General features: G+C 42.3%; 2 long non-coding RNA genes across 5 annotated transcripts; both read right to left on the reverse strand.

Moving 5' to 3' along the window:
* Positions 1–16287: 16287 nt before the first annotated feature.
* LOC136484235 (uncharacterized) lies at positions 16288–18368 on the reverse strand. Of its 4 annotated transcripts, none has more exons than XR_010765843.1 (5): positions 18212–18368; positions 17286–18053; positions 17007–17065; positions 16691–16788; positions 16288–16601 (listed from the first exon to the last, which is right to left on the reverse strand). It is a non-coding gene; the product is annotated as an uncharacterized lncRNA (long non-coding RNA). The 4 variants fall into 4 exon arrangements; XR_010765842.1 differs by having other exon boundaries at positions 17286–17754; positions 17964–18368; XR_010765841.1 differs by having other exon boundaries at positions 17286–17344; positions 17553–18357.
* A 1880-nt stretch (positions 18369–20248) lies between these two features.
* LOC136482887 (uncharacterized) lies at positions 20249–21710 on the reverse strand. Its single transcript, XR_010765236.1, has 3 exons — positions 21571–21710; positions 20526–20713; positions 20249–20440 (listed from the first exon to the last, which is right to left on the reverse strand). It is a non-coding gene; the product is annotated as an uncharacterized lncRNA (long non-coding RNA).
* Between the last annotated feature and the right edge of the window lie 481 nt (positions 21711–22191).

Below are 22191 nucleotides of genomic sequence, written 5' to 3' on the forward strand. Positions count from 1 at the left end.
CTTCATATGTAGAGCAATAATATTTGTTACTCCCAATTATTATCCCGCATTATTTGCTTTGTCTGGACAGATCAAAGGAAAGATGGGATGCTTGGTTTGCTTGGATGGTACTACATGGGTGTACCTAGATGCATCCAAGAAGATAGTTTACCTAAGGAACCGACGCTTCTTAAAGACAAGTCACAAGTACCGTAGCAAATTGTTCTTTAGATTTTATGACAACGCCCTAGAGATTGAACCCCCTCCGGAGAGACGTCATAACGGAGAATACGTGTACAGAATGGTGAAAAACATATGCGTTGTCTATGGAAAGAAGAATTTGGATGGGACGAACAGAGATAGAAGCACACCTCCTATCGAAGGCGTACCTTTCAAGAAACAATCGATCTTCTTTCAGTATCTGCCTTATTGGCCAGACTTGGAGGTCCCCCATGCCATTGATGCTATGCACGTGCAGAAGAATGTCTTTGAGAGTCTCATTGCTACCTTGATGGACACAGGCAAGTCAAAGGATGGTCTGAAAGCACGAAAAGACATGGTGTAGCTAAACGTGATGCCATAGCTTCACCCGGTACCTGAGGCTAATGGAAAATACACTCTGCCCACGGCGTGCTTCAACCTAACACCAGATGAGAAGAGAGCTATATGCACTTTCCTGAGGGGGATCAAAGTCCTAACTGGGTTTTCAGCAAATGTTAAGAAGCTAGTGTTGATGAAGGACTTGTCAATAACACACTGCAAGGCTCACGATTGCCATATGATGCTGATAGTGTTTCTACCTATTGCAATCAGGGCTATAAAGCAGAGTTCTTGAAAATGGCCATCACCCACATGTGCTACTTCTTTTCAAAGATCTCACAGAAGACGATTGGCAAGCAAGAGCTGAGTGATCTACATGAATTTGTGGTGGAGACACAAAACCAACTGGAGATGTGTTTACCTCCTGCTTTTTTTGATATAATGCCACATCTCATGATTCACATGGTTCATCAGATACAGGCATTGGGCCCTTGCTACTTGCATGAAATGTGGTCCTACGAGCGGTTCATGTCAGATACAGACACAACTGATGCAACCGTACATTGACGAACACTTGGCTACCATTATGGCGGAGAGAAATGGCCGTTCGGATGATTGGGTCATGAAACAACACAAGCAATGACTAACTACATAGTTGAAGGACCAAAACATACCGCCTGGAGAAACCATAGACTCTATTACCATCAGTACGTTGGCAGAGGGGCCATCGAGACAGGTGACATCTTGGAATGCTTATGACATCAATGGGTATACGTACTATACCCACGCAAAGGATAGTAAATATGTGAACCAAAACAGTGGTATTCGAACAGAGGCTCTCAATGGATTGGGGCGAAAGATCCAATACTTTGGCATCATTGAAGAGATATGGGAGCTTGACTATGGAAGGGATATAACGGTGTCCCTATTTCGATGCCGCTGGATCAAACAACACCAACTGAACGAGATCGGATTGAGAGTCATGGACCTTGAGAATCTAGGCTACCAAGATGACCCTTGGGTGCTCGCTTCATGTGTCGCACAAGTTTTCTATATGTCTGACCTACAAAGTAACCTTCCCCCGAAGAAGAAGACAAAGCACGTGGTTGCCTCCGGGAAACAACACATTATTGGAGTTGATGGCGTGGATGATGTTGAAGCTTACAATAACTACGATGAGATGTCGCTATTCATAGACTTTACTAAGAAGATTGGTGTTGTGGAAAAGAATTTCCCCAAAGACATTGCCATGGGAACGAAAAGGTGTCAAGGGGAAAGTCGTTACAGCGGGCTAGCTAGTTGTTGAACGTGGAGTGTTTGTGTAAGTGTGTGTTTGTAAGACTTCATTTATGCATGTATGTGAGACTATATATTTATGTACGTGTGTAAGACTATATATTTTTGCATGTGTGTGAGACTATATTTATGCATGTGTGTGAGACTACCCTTTGCAACATCCAGATGACTCTATTTGAACATCCACTCTATTACTACTAAAACTTTATGAAATCACTTAACACTTTATGAAATGAAGAAATGACCAAAATAAAAGTAGGAGATCTTGATGAGTTATACAACTTTTATATTCATCACCTTTACAGCTGAAATCATTTAGTGTTTGAAAATCAGGTTTGAAGCTGCCATTTTCTGAAATTTAAAATTTGAATTGTTTAAAATTAGTGACAAAGATAGATGACTAGACTAAAATGATAGAGCATGATTTTAGAAAATTTTATAGAAAAAACCATCACATTTGGAGTTAGTATGAGGGAGAAAAACTAGTTACAAGTTTCAGCCACAGATTAAAAAGAGAAATCACACTTATTCATCATTGATCATCATGAACAGTTGTGATTTTTCTTTTTAATCTCTGGGTAAAATTTGTAACTAGTCTTTCTCCCTCAAACTAACTCCAAATGTGATGATTTTTTCCTAAATTTTTCTAAAATCTTGCCCTATCAAGTTAGTGTGTTGATTTGGTCATTCTTTTCATTTGACAAAGTTTGAGCACTTCAAATTTTCAAATTTAAAAAAATTACAAGTTCGAACGAGATTTTCAATTATTAAATGATTTCAGCTGAAAAAGTGATGAATACCAAAGTTGTATAACTCATCAAGATCTACAACTTTTATTTTAATCATTTCTTCATCTGACAAAGTGATAGTAAACATTGTTTACAAATCAACATGTTTCTCGTATAGTTCATGAAACTATGAGTCATATGTGAATTTACGAACAATGTTTACTAATATTATGTCACATGAAGAAGTGACCAAAATAAAAGTCATAGATAGTGAGGAGTTCAACAACTTTTATGTTCACGACTTTTATTGTTGAAATCATTTAAGGTTTCAAAATGTTGTTTGAAGTTGCCATTTAGTGAAATTCAAAATTTCAACTGTTCAAATTTGGTCAAATGAAAATATGATCAAAATAAAAGTTATACATACTGATGAGTTCTATAACTTTGGTATTCATTAGTTTTTCATCTGAAATCATTTACTCTTTCAAAATATTGTTTCAAGTTGAAATTGTTTGAATTTCAAAATTTGAATCGTTCAAACAAAGTCACATGACAAGATGACCAAAATAAAAGTTGTACATGTTGATGAGTTATACAACTTTTATGTTTACAACACTTTCGTTTTATTTCATTTAATGTAATAAAATTGTAGTCGAAGTTTTAAAATTCAAATTTTTAATTTTTGTTTTTTTTTGTTTTCTATATTGTTTTGAACACAATTGTTTATATATATATGTCTTCATATATAGAATAATACAAAATATTATATTTGTGCATATACACAATTTTTTTATATTACTTTGTGTTTTTATGATATAAAAAATATGGAATTTATAATTTAAAAAATAGAAACTATTTGTAGGGGCGGCTGGATTAGGAACCGTCCCTAGAAATGCATTTGTAGGGGCGGCTGGATCCGGAACCGCCCCTACAAATCATCCCGACTATATATTCAAGGCCGCACATGAGAGTTGCCTGTTGGGCGCTCTCTTCTTCTCCGACGCCGTCAGGCTGCCTCCCGGACCTGTCCCGACACTGGCCCCACGCGCCCCCTCCTCACACCCGCGCGCCCCCTCCCGCACCCGCGCGCCTGCTCCTCCCCGCCCTAGGGTTTCCGACCGTCCGACGGTGCGCCTCCCTAGGGTTTCCACCTCCAGCCCCCACCGCCGACGCCCGCCCGCTCGCCTCCACACCACCGCCCCCGCCGGTTGCCCGGCCCCAGACACCGCCCGTCCTGGTGGTTGGCCCTGGCCGACCGGCCGCCCCAGGACAACCGTTGGAATCATCACCAAACATGTCAAAAAGGTGTCTCCTTCCACCCTCCCCTTCCCTGAGACCCTGAAGATCCAAAACATGCTTTGTTTTTCTTTCTAGATGCTGGGTTGGTTCCAATTAGTGGATTACTAGAGATGCTAGGTTTTCATTTCTAGATTTCTTGGTGGATTTTACCAGCTTTGTTTGAAGTGGATCACACCTTCACCGTAGTCAGGGAACCCTCAAGAAAGCAAACTGAAATAAAAATCTCTCCACTTCCTTTTGAAGTAGTATTTTGTTTGGAGTCATCCAACAATGATGTGATGTCATGTCTGGTTGGATTATTCTTTATTTCAGTTTACATGTTTGTATGAAAGCAGGTTAGCTGTCAATGAGTTTTTATTGTGGTATAGTGCCAGCTATTAGCAGATTGTAACTTGTGTGGGGGACATGACTTTCTTCTAATAGGCTACTTTAAGCGCGTTTAGTGAATGTCTGAAATGTTTTATCTAAAGCACCTGAACTTGGTTGGTTTCATTAAGGATCGGTAGCATGATAGCAGGTTAGTCACTAACATGTTCCTTGCTTGATCTGTCAATGAAATAATGGAGTCTCATATGCATCAGCAGAAATGAATCAATAACTCAATTGCAGAAATCTTTTCTTATATGTGTTCTGATCATTTTAGAAGCTTGAAAACCGAGCCACCTTTCAGTTAGCTAGTACTCAGTTCATACTGTTTGGTCTCATATGCATCAGAAGCTAGTACTGTTTGGTCTTAGTTCTCAACTCTGAAGGAAAGCCACCTTTCAGTTAGCTTGCTTTGTTAAGTTTATTAAACAGTTCTGACCCCCTTCCTATTGGCATTAAATTTCTTTTCTTTGTTCTGTTTTCCAAGCTGTTTCAGGTGTCGATCTATAGCATGTTTTAGTCTGGTGCTATTTATGCAGCTTTAATCTGTATGATAAGATCAAATCTGTCATTATAGCACCTGTGAAATGAGATGACTCATCTAGTCTGGTCTCCACTTAAACTCATTATAGCACGAGACTTGACTTTTGTTGACACATTTATAAACTCCTTCTCTGTATTTTTGCTTATATACTACTGGTGTGTAGTGGTTGTTGCTACTACTACTACTTAACTACTACTACTACTCCTACCACTACTCCTACTAGTACTCCTCCTGCTCCTACTACTACTCCTCTGTTTTTTTTGCTTATATACTGCTGGTGTGTAATGGCTGCTGCTGCTGCTGCTGCTGCTGCTGCTGCTACTACTACTACTACTACTACTACTACTACTACTACTACTACTACTACTCCTACCACTACTCCTACTACTCCTCCTCCTCCTCCTACTCCTCCTCTTACTACTCCTACTACTCCTCTTACTACTCCTATTACTCCTCCTCCCTGTACTTGCTACTCCTACTGCTGCTCTTCTTTCAGTGATGCTCCTACTACTACTCCTAAGTGGCTGCTGCTCTTACTCCACTACTACCACTCTACTGCTACACTTACTCTACTCTACTACTTTCTCCTTACTACTACTACTTGCTACTCCTAAGTGGCTGCTGCTCTTACTCTACTACTACCACTCCTCTGTTTTTTGTGCTTATATAGTGCTGGTGTGTAGTGGCTGTTGCTACTAATACTACTACTCCTGCTCCTACCACTACTCCTACTAGTACTCCTCCTGCTCCTACTACTACTCCTTCTCTGTTTTTTGCTTATTTACTACTCGTGTGTAGTGGTTGTTGCTACTGCTACTACTACTACTCCTCCTCCTCCTACCACTCATCCTACTACTACTCCTCTTACTACTCCTACTACTACTCCTCTTACTACTCCTCCCTGTACTTGCTACTCCTACTACTGCTCTTCTTTTAGTGATGCTCCTACTACTACTCCTAAGTGGCTGCTACTCTTACTCCACTACTACCACTCTACAACTACACTTACTCTACTCTACTACTTTCTACTTACTACTACTACTTGCTACTCCTAAGTGGCTGCTGCTCTTACTCTACTACTACCACTCCTCTATTTTTTTGCTTATATACTGCTGGTGTGTAGTGGCTGTTGCTACTACTACTACTACTACTTAACTACTACTCCTACCACTACTCCTACTAGTACTCCTCTTGCTCCTACTACTACTCCTTCTCTGTTTTTTTTGCTTATATACTGCTGGTGTGTAGTGGCTACTGCTGCTGCTACTACTACTACTACTACTCCTCCTCTTACTACTCCTATTACTCCTCCTCCATGTACTTGCTACTCCTACTGCTGCTCTTCTTTCAGTGATGCTCCTACTACTCTCCTAAGTGGCTACTGCTCTTACTCTACTACTACCACTCTACTGCTACACTTACTCTACTCTACTACTTTCTACTTACTACTCCTAAGTGTCTACTTCTAGCTACTAACTGTTGGCTGCTGTTGCTTTTTTGCCAAATCTCCCAGGACTCGCCCAGGACTTGTTGTCCTATCTTTTGCCATCAGCTACTGCACTTTGTTTGCTAAGCAGTTGTTGGTTTTTTTGCCAATTCTCCCCTCCTCTCCTCTCCTTTGTTTTGCCGATGATGAAATTGTCCAAGTCCATACATTATATGGAATATGAGCTGATGATCAAGAACTTGTGAGGAACTTGGCATCATTAGCAGCCGCCCCTACATTACCTTCTCCTCTCTTCTCTGTTATGATGCCTTGATGCTCCAAGTTCAAGATCAGATGATGATTAACATGTTTCTGAGGCCTCTACCACTGCTACTACTCTTTTTTTTATATATTATTGTTTTATAGGACTACTTTGGTTTATAGTCCTTTTTGATTTCTTATACCTTCTCGCATACCTAAAGCACACTTTCTTGTATCTATTAGAACAAAGCGCGAAATAATGTCGTGGACACCAGACAGTGTAGCTCGATGCCCTGAGCATGATGAGCACCCAACCAATGAGGAGCAAGCACTAGAGGACCAGCTAACTCAGGAGCAGTTCGATAATGAGTTAGAAAAGGATCTAGAAGTGATGCTTACTCAGGAGCAGTGTGACGAGGAGGAAGGGGGAGCAGAAGGAAGAGCAGGAGAGGCTGCTGAAGGCAAACAAGAAGAGGATGATGATGATGACTCAGAAGAGGGATATAAAAGTCCTGAGGATCCTTTCTCATGTGAAGCCAGAAGGAGGCCAATGGAGGAAGATTTGCACAAGGATTTTGACCCGAACGAGGAGGTAGGGAAAAAGCCTTAGCTTGTAAATTTTGCTAAAGCTTTGGCTATGTTACCTCTGCTAACACTTTGACCTGTCGTATATACAGGTCCCTCCTAAAACTCAGAAAAGACGACATCGACGTCCGCAACATCTCGCTGGACAAGATGGAGTAGAGGAAAGGAGAGCAGAGGCAACAGCCACAGAGACGGATCACGATGCCTCTGCTCCACAAACTCAAGACACAACCATGACTACCAAGCCTAAGAGGAAATGAGGGGATAAAAAAGGAAATCTATATCCAGATAAGGCATGCTATGTGATAACGGAGGTCGGGCCAACAAGGGAGATCCTTGAGGAGAATGGAATTAAGAGGAAAATTCTGTAATACGATCGGGGCCCTAGTAAGAGATAAAATTGAACCCAACAATCCCTAACTGGAAAGAGGCACCAGAGAACACAAAGAATGCACTATGGGATAGGCCGCTGAAGGTCAATTTTAGATTTCCGAAGGGTAAGCACGAATTGGTAAAAAAATGCTATCAGGATGATGGGAGAGTCACTCCGACGTTGGAGGTCAGAGCTCAACACGAAGTATATCCAAAAGGGGTTAACTCCCTTCAACGAGTTTGGCAAAATAACTCCTAGTCAATGGGAGGAGCTCGTGGCTCAGAAGACTTCACCGAAGGCATTGGAGCTCAGTGCCCGTAACACCGAGCTGGCGAAGAGGAACAAACACCACCATCATCTAGGCCCTAGTGGCTACTATGCCAAGGAAGAGCAGTTGAGGAAGATGGACGAAGAGGCAGAGGTGCTGGAAATATCGATGTGACGAATTTGAAGGTACACTCAAGGAACTGGATATATGCAAGGAGTACAAAATCATCCGGCAGTAATCTTAAGTTTGATAAGCCAGAGACCCAAGAGGCGGTATCAAGGATACTGAAATATGCTGAAGACAAGGAGAAGGGCTCATTCAATCCTTCCAGAGAGATGGACGAGCTTAGCCTTGGCTTGGGAAACAAGGAGCACACAGGCCGCACCAGGGGGCTAGGGAAAAAGGATGACCTGGAATCAAGGATTCAAAGAGGACAGGCACATGTACAAGAAACATGGCCAAGACCGGGAGACTAGTCTTGAGCTCCAAGTGAAGGCTCTAGTTGCGAAGGCGCTGGAGGAGCAAGGACTGTCTATGGAGCCACGGATATTAGTGACGCCACCGGGAGAACTGGCATTAGTTGGCAGCCCTCCGAAAGTTCCTAGCAGCCAAGGTTCCACTGCAGCCACAACCCAGTCGATCGCATATGAAAACCAACTAGTTGCACCTTGGTATTTCTCAGCGGTCGGCAGAACACTGTGATGGAGGTGGCAACGAGTGTGGCACATCCTCCCGGTGGCTTACACCACAATAATAAGATACCTCCGGACTACACTAGGGTCGAGGTGCATACAGTGAAGCCTGAGATCATGTAGTGGAGGATAGACTATGCAACTCCCAAGGGGCTGGTGTTACTTAGAGACGTTATGGGGCAGTTCATCCTCTAGCACAAATGGGACATTATATTGACTGCTTCTTCGCCGCCTCCCCCTCTCCCAAATTTGGAGCGACTTGTTGAGGTCGGGGAGATATTTTCACCGTCTCGTGACCCCCACATTCCTGAGATGCCACATTCTTCCCCGCCTCCTAGCGAGCATGTGCCTAATGAGATGCCACAACCTTCTCCAGCTCATACCGAGCAAGTGCATCATGAGATACCACCGTCTTCTCAACAAGCACAGTCGATACATGAACAATGAGTGCCTCCTGAAGAAGCTACAACACAAGAAGATGAGCACGTGCCTGAATGGGAACTTCGAAAGAAGCATCCAATCACCATAAGGCTAGTTTATGTTCTGATCAAAGACGTCTCGTCGGTGTCCAAGTGGTATTCCCATGACCAATTCAAGCCTGAGAACCAAGTTAAAAAAGTCCCATCACGGGGTTCTGAAAAGGCCGTCACTAGCAAACTCCACCAAATTGCAAAGTAGTATCCAAATGTTGATGCCATCAAATGGTCAAAGGATTGCCCGAAAACATATGAAAGAGGCAAGCCCTTCCTACCAAACCGGGACATCCAGCGCCTACCACTTGGAATGAGAAGGTTCCATGATTGGTACTTCTGTGTTCTCCCAACGAGCATAAATATCATACAAGCATGCTTCCCCACCGGCACATTTGGAAGCCCAGCCAGGAAAATTGTCTTTGACTTCAATGACATGCAAACAATCTTTCACCTGGGAGAAATGGAGATGAATCTAATTCTCATGTGGTGCCTGTAAGTCCTTGTCCTCCCGATATGATATGAATGTAATCTTTGAATTTTGTTGTAACTAACCCACGCCGTGATTTGTAGAATCCAAGTGCACAATGTCAAACAAATGCCAAGTGTGAAAGCCAGGTATGTGGACCCTCAAGCTATAGCCCAAATAAATTTCAATTACCCTAAACGGTGGATACTTGATGCCAAAGAGCTAGCTGCTGCAAAGACTCTTCGGGAGAAAGAGCACATCTGTACAGCGAAACTAAGGGAAGAGTCCCTTAAGGTTGCGGCAGACATTGCCCTGGCTTTCAAAAATCACCAACAACACTCTACTATATGGCTACCATACAACTTCGAGTAAGCTCAACTCTATACTTAAAGCTTTGTTCGACATATTTTATTCGATGCAAAAGAGCTTATCTAGTTCTATGATTAAATCCATGTAGCAACCACTGGATTTGTATAGCCGTCGATGTCGGGTGGAGCATGGCGTGGGTCTTTGATTCATTAGATAAGGACACGGTGACATACAAAGACTTCATATTGATTCTCAAGACGTATACATATCGACAATCCTCATTAGCTTATATGTTTGTATACATACTTGTAACGTTCACTTTTGCATACTAACAAGTTGTATTTGCTAAAATAATTCAAACATGGCATTTAGGTTCTATGTCACTAATCATCATGGAAGGCATGATCCAGCAAGGAAGGAAAAGCTGGCTATAAAAACACTATGTGCGGTAAGTGTAACTTACTTCTTCAGTACTCCATTACATGGCTGTCAAAAGCATTACTTAACATTTTCATATGCAAAACACACAGTGTCCCAAGTAGAAGCCTAGGAGTGTACATTGTGGATACTATATATGTTCTATAATGGGTAACACCGGTGTCTATAGGAGACACCCCTTAAGGGTAAGTTTGAACCTCTTCGCCCATAGTATAAAAACTTCGTAAATGGTATGAAATACTAAACCGAAACTTGTTCTCTTGTAGTGGAGAGAAGAGAAAGGAATGAAAAGAGACCCATACAAGGATGACAAACTCTTAGAGCTCATCAGCGACCTTTGCAACTTCATATTGGACCAGATTGTACACGTCAGAGGCGCCTACCATGACCGAGAGTCTGAGTTAGGTACAAATTCTCAGTATCAACACCTTCATGAGACTGAAAGGCTAGCTCTAGGACGTTGATAACAATGTGTATGGAATTTATATATTTAATGATGGATTGTATATATTCTTGTGAATTGGACTTGTAATTGTAGTTTATAGAATACTCTTGTGCTTGTAGTCGCAGTCACGGGGCGTTTGGCAACGCAAACGCGGTTCGGAATGTTGGTCGCGGGGCGTTCGACAACGCGAACGCGGTTCGGAACGTTGGTCGTGGAAAACGTACTGTAGGGGCGGTTCAGAATGGGCAATTACCATAGGCCCCTACATTTTGAATTTTTTTTTGCGAGAAAACGTACTGTAGGGGCAGTTCTAGATTGAACCGCCCCTACAAATATCTGTTTGTAGGGGCGGCTGGTAATACAAGCCACCCCTATAAATAGATTTGTAGGGGCGGCTGGTAATACGAACCGCCCCTACAAATCGATTTGTAGGAGCGGCCTGGGAACCGCCCCTACAAATGCATGATTTGTAGAGACCCTTGCGTAGGGGCGGCTGGGCAAACCACCCCTACAAAAGGGTTACCAGCCGCCCCTAGAAATGCTTTTTGTAGTAGTGTTGCTCAATCCTTCCTTGCAACCACCTCCAGGGATGGCAGGCACGTAGGTTAGCAGCCACTGCCTGAGCACTGAGGGTTTTCCCAAAATCCTGTATGCCACCCTACAAAAACTCAGAGTTAAAGATCGCCCTGAGTATGAGGGCCGTGAGTATGAGAAACTTGGCACTGAGCGATGTGAGGTCATGGTCTACATTGGGAAGAGTGAAGAGTTCCCCGACATCACTAAAGCCTGGAATGTGACCGCAACCAAGTTTCGCTTTGTCAACACCTACCAGGTTGTGGCCCGCAAAGCCCATTACTCATACCCCATGAGGTTCTTTCCACCTTTGGAAAAGAATCGACGGGTATGGAGGGCTCGCATGGAAGAATTGCAAGGGCAAAACGAGCAAGAAGTCTACCCCACCGTGGTGCACTTGACCATGTACTTGATTGCTCTAGATGAGCAGTATGACTGGCAGGCCTCGGAGCTGAGGGACTGCCTTCGTCGAGCCGAGGAAGCTAAGATCTTCTCTAGGATGCTCCAAGTGCTGCTCGCTGAAGCGCACGCTAATGTGGTAGCTGCAGAAAGTCATGAGACTGCCATGGCAAAAGCTCTGAAGGCGATCGAAGATCAGCACATCCAGCAGCTAGAGGATGCCTACCTTGTCACTAGGGCCAAGTGTAGGATGCTGGTTGCTGAAAGGCAGGATCCCTTGATCTTGGAGGGAATCCCTATCCACTCACCGGAAAGATGAAGAACCGATGTTGCAGTACCGCCAGCACCTCCACCCTCGAAGGTATCAGGAGTAGGGTCCTTGCTTCCCCTCACTCAGCCACCGCCAAGAGAGGAGGCAGATCCATAGATGGAGCGGTAGAAGAATCCACCTAGCCCAGGAGTGAAGCTGTGTGGTTCGATAAAGTAGATTAGTTGCCTTGGGGAGATGTACCCGTAGTTAGTAGTGCCTTTTGTCGCTGTCCTCCAATATTGTAATCTTACCATTGTATTTCGTTCATAGTTGTTGAGGTCGTCTGGTCGTAGGGAAGGTGCACGGTGTGTCGACAATGGGAGAGTGAGTGCCTCTATGTTGTACCAGCATAAGGATGTGGGAATGTGCATTTTATTTATTTTGTCATGTTTATTGTGGCCATCTACCCTTAGGTCTTGTTAGACGTGCTTAGGATTTTCAAGACGATGTTAAGTGGGTTACAAGAGAAGCTACTATTTAGATGCGAGCAAGACTGGCCGTGATTGGATAACGTAGGACACTGTGTCAACTAGTTGTGGATGTCCCAACAGAGCACTTGAGTCTCCTTGAATTAAATCCGTCGTGGGATTTGATTTTCTTGTTCCTTGTTGTGAAAGGAACCCTTGTTGCCTGAATCTTCCCTTGCAATTCTCCTCTGATTCTGTGGTCTATGACCCCACTGCCTTTATTGCGTGTTAGTTAGTAATAGTCGCCTGGTCAATAGCTTATGGTACCACGATGAAACTAAGGGCCCTTGTGGAACAGCTGCCACATGGTGACGCTGCTTGGCACGCGCTGGTATCGAGGTTGTTGACCAAGAACCATTGCCAAGTTACACCACCATACCGCTCTTGCAACAAAATATTTCCCCTTCGGAAAAATATCTTTGTGCTCTAACGATAAATCCACAATGGGTTGGAGTAGTGCTCTTTCAAAGTAACTGAGCTAATATCGTTTCTAAAGAAAGAGAAGAACGACAAGGAAAAGTTAGTACTCGAGTAGTCAGGAGTGATTGGTAAAGCCTGAGTGGACGTCATGTCCCAAGCCCTGTGTCTTGGTCGCTCTACGCACGTCGGGACACTATTGCCGCTTGTCCTGTGGACTCTGTCAGCACCAGGGCCCACTAGCACCCCATCCTCGCGTAACCACGGCATTATGTTGCAACCACCGAACTCGTGCACTATGCGCTTCCCCTTTTCCTGGCACCCTGTCGGCTCTCGATCCTCACTCTTGCTTTCCGTACCAGACCCCCCTCCTTTTCTTCTTTTGGGAACATGGCCGTCCGCACACCTCACCGCCGAGCGAATCTTCTCCCCTCTCCCTTATCCTCCCTCCGCTCAAGCTCGCGCAAGGAGCACACCATGGCCGACTTTTTCCCCACCTTATGAACCATTAGTGTCACCCATCCATGCCACCTCCATTTCCGGTGCACTGTGCCCCACCTCCGTTCGCCACTATAAGATGCCCTTTCTCTTCTCCTCCATTCCCATCCCCTCAAATCCAAAGTAGAGCTACATGATCCAATCGTCGTTCGTGGAAATAGGGTCATCAGTCAGAGGTGATTGTGTAATCTGAGAAGAAGGGATCTAGTTTTTGTCGAAGAAGTTCAAGTCCACCTTTGGTTAGTTTGGTCTTGGGGTTCACGATGTTTGAGTTCTCAGTCTCCTGTTTCTGGATCTATTGGACATACGCCATGTTCATGTGCTTACTTAGAAGCAACCAACAGTACGAAAACATGGATCTAGTGTTTAAACATTTTAGTTAGAATTTAAATGCCAAATGGCATTGTCTACTACCCTTCCATACTTAGAAAAGTTAAGGGTTTTAGTTGGGGCTAAGTAGCCACTAACTCTTTGGTCGCAATTTTTAATAGGTCTAAATTGGGTTAACTTCAACCAACAAATACTTCAAGCAATAGTCCATACTTTATACTAAACCATAGGAACACAATATTTAAGCGCTATTTAATTATTTTGCTCAATATAATTTGCCAAAAATGACACTTTAATCATAAGTTCAACTTCTTGCCAATCCAACGAAAAGGCTGATTTTTAGTTTCAGATTCGATTTTTGAGCTCTCAAGAACTCTAGTTAACAACATTTGTTTTCAAAAAAATAGAGTTGCATTTTCAACTACACCACTTTCTCATCAAGTTCACTTAACTACTACACACAAGTTATATTTTATTCGTGTTTGTAGAAACTATTTTTCGTGTCAAACAATTAAAACTACTTACGCTATTTGTCTTGTTAGATTTTCTCTTTAGCATATTTACGCATTAAGTAACTAACTTACGATATCTATTTGATTTCTCTCAACCACGAAAGCGAGCCACATAAGATTTGTTTGTCATTTTATGTGAGTTTTAATTCCAAAATCTAAGGAACTCGCCTTGATAATTTCTCTTAGGCCTTAATCTTGGTGCTAAGCAAGCTCGTAACACCGGAGGTGTTACACGCCGGCAAGCCACCTTTTTTAATTTACATGATGGGTCATAATATATTCATATTGATCATCTCAACAACCTCATTCAAATGATGCACTACAAACTATAATTTGAAATTGTATGCGGTGAAGATTATTTGAATTACTTTCCACGTCTGATCTTCTCTAGGACCACATACACTCTATATATTATTATCTTCTTTTACAGCAAAATAACTAAGAGGCACCGTGGAATTCATTAGTATGGTTTGTAGTTTCTATGTTGTATTATTTGCATAATACCGCATTTTAAAATTATAAAACTTTTAATTAAACTTGTTTTTAATTAGAAGCTAAAATTTAGAAGAAAGCGTAGAATTTTGTAACAAAAACATTTCATGCTAAACTTTTTGTTTGTTTTTTGTTTTTTGTGTTCGATCATAAAATTTCAAATATAAAAATTAATAAAAGAAGTTATGACACACCATCCTTGTCATATAAAATACTTTTTTTGACACGCCATCCTTTTCATAAATTTATGTCGACTGCTATTGGTGTTTTTGACAGGACAAATATTGTCATAATCTAGAATTTGACTACCTTTAAGACATTTTTTTACGTTTATTTAGTTATATCACTAAGTTGAAATGCTTCCACAGCAAACAACATAAACAAAATCGATTTAGTGACCTTTTGAATGTCATGCCATAAACGTCATAAACCAACAGATTTCTTGTAGTGAATAGAATTCTTCCTAGACTAGCTATCTATTAACCATTGGGGATGCCCTTATACTTATCCAAAGCACCCTAATCCTTCTGGCCACCGTTGGACGAGGTTAGTGTGCGACCCGTCACGCATAAGAAAAGCGCGCGACCCCAGCCTGCACGCTCCACTGCATGCGACAGAGATACCCCAGCCCCACCCAACGCTCGCGACCTACCGCATTTGACCGATTAGACAACTACCCTGCATGCAAATCTAAAAAAGAAAATATTTTCTTTGAATTGCTATAACTTTTGAATAGTGTATTTTACCTATTATACCGCATTTGACCGATCCCGACGACGAGTCCGCCCCCAGCGCCGCTGCCTTCTAAGCTCCCAATCTTCCAACCCTGCTGATTTTTATTTGTTTGATGAGTTTGGATCCAAATTTGTTTATTGAATTGTTACGGTAATGCTTAGTTATGGTTGCAGGTTGATAATAAATGCCCATTCTTTGCGAAGTGAGCCTAGCTCAGTTGGTTAGGTTCCTTGTGGTGGAACGTACCCACTTGGTTTTAAGTTCTCGACTTTTCACGGGTGCTCGCATTTTCCTGGATTTATTTCAGGATTTAACGGCGTTATGCTTTTAATGGTAGACGGCGTTCCCGTCGACAGCGAGCGCCTGTGGTGACTTCGTCAATCTTGAGATCTGCCGCCGCAGTCTTTTGAAGGTGCTCATAGAGATAGGGTTTGTGTGTGTTTGTTCATAGGGGTGAGTGTGCGTGCGTTGTGAGCGTCTATGTTGTAATTCGCAAAAAAAATGCCCATTCTTCGGGTGGATGGATGGCTACAACCGACAAGAAAGTGCTTGCATCAATGAATCGTAAAGGCAAACTGCATATGGGAAGCGAAGCAACAAAAATGATTGGATTGCAGCATAGATGAATTTGAAGCATGAATTCGTGGATGATCGCAAGATGGACAAGCTTTTTAAGTTCGGTTCAGATGTTGGTAGTTATCTGTGTTGTTACTGTTTTTTTGTGTGTGTTTTTCTGGTGTGGTTGTGATTCTAGCTAAGAGATATGTAAGTGCAATTATGCCAGCTACAAGTGAGGTATTATGTCCTTGTAATGACTGTTAATGCATTATGAAATGGAATTGATGTAATGACTGTTAATGCATTATGGAATGGAATTGATGTTTCAGCATGTTGGATATTAGTTACAAATTTTACAAATTTTGACATGATGTTTGCATGAGTGTTCGCAAGAATATCTTCGAGTGCGTACAAGAAGCCAGAGTAACACTACACAATGGTGAACCTGTGAACATGCAGAGAACATACAAAAGAATATTGATGAAACCATAAGGATATTAGTTCACATCTCAGTTGATGGGGATGAAATAAATCTGAGTTGGCTCCTCAGTTACACAACAGTTGAAACGACACTAGTTCATACATTAGACCGTATGTCCCAAAGTCTCAGGTCTTAGGTTCATAAACAATTCTGTTGGTCTTAAGCCTCCTCTTCATAGACAGTTCAGGAGCATTCTCTTACTGGACAGCAGCATTTTGTTCTTCTACAGCAGCATCAGCAGTTTGTTGTGCAGTAATCAAGGCCAATGCATGCTGACATTGTTTACCCAGCTACTCCTAAGATTGCTCCAACTGAAAACCGAGAAATCCATAGAACAAGCACTGCATGTGAAAACCTAATATTAGCCCTGCTCCCTACATTTGCTGATGAAGAGGAAATCCACAAATTAACCAAGAAAATAGATCCTAACCTCAGGTCTGAGACCGTTCTTCACCTTCCTAGACCGTCCATGGCAGCGACGTGGGCTGGACGGTGCTTGGGGCGCCTGTCCTCGCCGGACTGTCTTGTCTATGATAATGCATTCTCCACAATCAGTAAATTCAGAAACTGGAGGAATCTTATTTTAATCTTTTAATAGTTTTATTCCTAATCTCAACCTCACACTGTCTTTCGTCATGGGTGTGAGGCAGAACAGATCCACTGGTCCTACCAAATAACTTCAGAGCTTCTTTGTTGTACTAAACTACATTTGATATTGTGACCTCAGACTCAATTCAGTTGTGTACCTGACAAATTAACAGATTCACCTTTGTCCCCCCGAGTGGCATGGAAGTTGATTGTGTACCTGAAATGCAATCCATGTCAACAAAGGCTTAGACACCTACACGTAGTAAACAATTTGAATACAATGGCTTTGAAATAGATTTACGTCAACATAATGAACAGATTCAGATGATGTGTGTACTTTATTTTCAGATTGTCTTTGAAATAGATTTACGTCAACATAATGAACAGATTTAAGCTTGCAGGTGACACATAGCTCTTTCCTCAATTCAGTTGTGTACCTGACAAATTAACAGATTCACCTTTGTCCCCCCGAGTGGCATGGAAGTTGATTGTGTACCTGAAATGCAATCCATGTCAACAAAGGCTTAGACACCTACACGTAGTAAACAATTTGAATACAATGGCTTTGAAATAGATTTACGTCAACATAATGAACAGATTCAGATGATGTGTGTACTTTATTTTCAAATTGTCTTTGAAATAGATTTACGTCAACATAATGAACAGATTTAAGCTTGCAGGTGACATATAGCTTAGACACCTACACAGTATTCAGATGATGTGTGTACTTTATTTTCAAATTGTCTTTGAAATAGATTTACGTCAACATAATGAACAGATTTAAGCTTGCAGGTGACATATAGCTCTTTCCTCAGAATACAATGGCTATGAAGTGATCTGGACCACGCTGAGATATTTCTGTACGAAATGTGAGGAGCTTGCACTATGGTACAGATAAACAAAGAACTGAAACAAAAGAAAACTATTTGTTAAACAAAGAACTGAAACAAAGGAAAACTGTGTCTAACCTGAGACTTTTGAAAAGATCTATGTTTGTATATGGCAGCCATGAACATTATAAGAGTTGTACTTGCTTGTAAGTGTAACAATTTATACTGGAGATTTATGTTTGCATATGGCAACAGACAAAGCTAAATATGAGTTTTTGAATCTACCTAGCCCCTCTTTTATGAACTATAAGAGAAGTGCCTAGCACTTTGCATTGCACAGTTGTGTAACCATCTGATTCTGATATAAGTCACATCCTGTACCACCAACAAAACACAAGATTAGTTAAAATCTATCATGTATTCACCAAGATCTAAGTCACATCCTGTATGTCGTGGGCGTTGGGCCCTAGGTTAGCTGGACCTCGGCTATGCAGTTCATAGCCTCGATCCGTAGGGTTGGGGCAAGGTTTTACCCCTCGGCGCCCGATTGTTGCAGCAAAGGAAGACTAAGGAAATTGGGTAATTGCTCTTGCTTAATTCTGATGACCGTTCTTACAGGAGTAAATAGAGATGGGAACTCCTAGATGCTAAGCCTAAGATGACGAAAGAAACAACTCCTAGCCAAGAACAGACTCCTAGACATGCAGCCATGTAAACTGACGAAGTAAACAACTCCTAGCCAAGCAAACAGACAACTAGCCATGCAGCCAAGTAAACTCCTAGACATGCAGTGATCATGCCTAGTCAAGGCATGCTCCAGATCACGCGCAGATCCTAGCCATGCGCGGTGATCGTCCAGTCAAGGCGCTGCTGGCGCAGAAGGCGCATCCCGTGCGGCTGGCAGCCTTTTCCTGCCCGCGCTGGATGCGGTCACCATGCGCCTACGGTGCCTTCACATGACACTGTATCACCAACAAAACACAAGATTGTGTACTGCAAATGCATTACTAGGCTACATAGTTGTCATATCTAAAATACAATATCAAATTGTCAGGAAAATTCAATGAAACCATACAAGATATGTATAAACAGATTAGAAACTTTAGTTACCAGCATATAGAAGACAGAGGTTTATGTACTGTATGAAAATAAATTTTGGCATATAAGACTACAGGTGTAACAAATGGCATGTAATGACAATAGCTAAAGGCACAACAAAGGGACCGTGGAGATGCAGACTTCCCAGGTTAGTTCTATTTTTGTTAGATAATCAGAATAAATTCCATGCCACTATAGCTAGCCTCTAATTGTTTGCTAAGTTGATTTAGCATTAAGTATGCTTCAGCTACCATTGCTTTGCTTCTAAAGGCATAGCGATGTCATTGTCACACTTTACTAGGATTACAATTACTCTAAAGAGAAACTCTGCTCCTTATTCCCTTTTTTTCGAATCCTCTGCTCCCTATTCCTATGCATTCTTTGCAGCACTATTAGTTTCGTCTATAGGACTGTCAATACTAACACTAACTACACGAGAAACATCAGTAATTCTTAAACTAATAAAACGGCAAGAGAATTCTTATTGTTACCTTGTGGTACTTCACTTCCAGATTGGCTTTCTTTGTAACTGCTTGTGCCCTTTCTATGTCTCCTGTACACCTGGATAGGATTATAAGACCCATGTGTAACTCCCTTCCCTTTCTTCTTCACTAAGCCTACTGCCTTGCTCAGACCAGAATTTGATTCCTGGGGCCATTTTCTAGTTGATACGATGCTTGACTGTCAAAACCACTTCGTAGTAGTCCCATATCCATCACACCATCAATATTCTCTTCACTAGTTATCATGTTCTCATTAGATGTCTGACCAGTCGAATTTTGTTCAGATATCACCTAGACAGAACGAATAAAAGGCTAAACGTAAAGATGAGATGATCTCTCGCTGCGTGATCAAATGATCTCTTGCTGCGTGCTCATTGGCCATTGCCATGGTCAGCTTCTTGTCAGCTAGGGCCACTCTGGCTCTCGGGCTCGTGTGGGGGTGAAATGGAATGGAATGGATAGGGGTATGGGACTGCATCAGGCTTCAGACCTTTGTAAAATAAAATGGGACAGGCTGGCCTGCAAAGACAGACACTAGGCCTGAATGCCTAAGCTGTGTGGTGCATAGTAACAGTGTACACTTCATTGCAGCCAGCGAATACAGTCTAGTATAGAATCACTTCTCTTGCAGGTTTTCTACTAGCAGCCCAGATATTCTTTAGAAATAAAAAACTGCTGCAAATTGGTCAAGTGAAGAAGTTCTGGGAAGGAAACAGGTGTAGCTGTCACTAAATGCTACCAGGAGTCCAGGGGGTAACAAAGAGACCTGCAACCTATTTACATAGCCCCCATAAGCCCACCCTGAATATAGGTGTAAAGCCATTAAACTTTCAAATTCACAAGAAAACAACACTTTTGATCAAATCCTGATTAACATTCATCGGTACTCAGATCAATGCAGAAACAACAAGCAACCAATAGAATAGTGAGTTCAAGCATAAATCAGAAATTATTTTATATCATAGAACATCTGAGGCAGTACATCACTTTTCTTACAAAAGAAACAGAGAATTCATGAGTTCGCACTAAATAGAGTTTTGCACCTACATTTCCCCCTCCTGAGTCAATCAGCTTTAATAAACATAATTATAAAGGCCAAACAAAAGGAACGAAGAAGATATCGACACAACCCATGGTGTCAGGTCTATTGCTCCACGATGCCTGCTTGTCAAATGAATAATAGTTAGGGTAACCACATAAAAAAAAGGTTTGCATGTATATGTTGACCACAAAACTGGTTGCTTACTTGTTATTTTCGTTTAGCTCAGCCTCAAGTTGCTTAAGTAACCGAGAGTGTTCATCCAAGCCATCTGAAATCTTATCGATCTTCATCAATAGTCGTTTGTAAATGTCTCCCGTCGTCTCATTAACATGACTTTTCTGTTCCATAGAGCCTTTCAAAGGCTTATTCGAGGAGGGGGAACACGTGTGTCTCTGCAGGAGCATGATGAATGGATTTGTTACAAATCTTTGTGTGCATCAATAACCACATTTTGCAATGCATATTAAGCCCCCCTCTCTCCCTGCCCCTGGTTTCAGAACACAAAAGTCTGATTAAGTTTCATATATACAAGCACCAGTAACGTTCATCCCTTTCACACCCATCTAGCACTTGCACATTCCGGTTAACCATTTGTGCACGTTCAAGGCCTTATAATAATTTCCACACCTGTGCAACTGCATCTAACTATCATTTAAGCAAGAAAAGAGTTTCACCAAATCTTTCTATAGTTTGCAATTCATGAAGGTGAAGCACTTGAATATTCTGAATGTTTAAGCTTTATAATCATGTATACATCTATGTCACCATCCATCAGTTATTTAAACAACAGTATATTTTTTTAGTTCGTGATTGATCACAGGAGGACAAGATATCCTGCAAAATCAAACCGCAGTGGCCATGCCAGCCAGCCCCAGCTTCCCTCTGGGCAAACCCAATCCTAACCCAAAAACTAACTAATATACACCGGGCTGCAGCCATATAGTAACAAGACCAGACGGATCTGAGGTGCAGTTAAACTGGACTAAAGAAATTTGGCAACCAGTCAAACGGAATTCTAGTAAACCCCCAAAAGAACCAACTTTCTTAATCTAAGACAGCAGGTGGACAATTCAGGTGACCGGCTCCAACTAAATTAGCATGCCCCATTAGTTCCACAGATCCGTAATTCCTGGGCCCAATACAACCGCCATGGTGTTCAGTTGATGTCAGGTCGCCTATCTCGACAAACCCTAACCAGTTGAACCCCAATACGAGGAGGAAGAGGAAGCAGGAGGAGGAGATTCCTTACCTCCGTGGGCACGGAGCTGTGTTAGCAGTGGGATTCACTCGCTCAGGAAGAAGAACGGAATCCGGAATGCTCGACTGGAAAATGTGATGTACTGAATATAATTTGCTGGAAGTAGCAGAAAAAAGTGCTTAACATAAGAGTACTTGAATAGTAATGTACAAATACATTCCCATCTGATCCCTTTTCCTCGCATACACGAGTCTTATACTATTATGCCTAAGCCTTCCACTCTGGGCCGGACAGCCTGACGTTGGGCCGGCGCTCGCGGACGGGTCGGGCCTGCTCGCTTGTAGATGCTTCATCATAGTGTATCACTGGACCTATAGAAGAAGTGCTGAAAATCCCGCCTCCTTTGGAGCCGGCATGACCCCAGGCCGGAGCTCTTGGAAAACGCTGCTTCAAGTGCTCCAATGTCTCCCTAGGTAGCCAGCGACGGTGGCATTTGGGACCACTGCGCGAGGACCTCCTCCACAGGTGAGTCTCCCGGAGTCCAGCGGCGATCAAGTATCCACTGAGGCACCTGAAACTAGACAAGATCATCTGGAAGAGCATCAGACACCGGCAGCTTACCATGAGAAGCCTTGAGCTATGATACATGGAAGACGGGATGTATGGATGAGG

Source organism: Miscanthus floridulus, chromosome 9, assembly GCF_019320115.1.
Source record: "Miscanthus floridulus cultivar M001 chromosome 9, ASM1932011v1, whole genome shotgun sequence".
Taxonomy (NCBI): Eukaryota; Viridiplantae; Streptophyta; class Magnoliopsida; order Poales; family Poaceae; genus Miscanthus; species Miscanthus floridulus.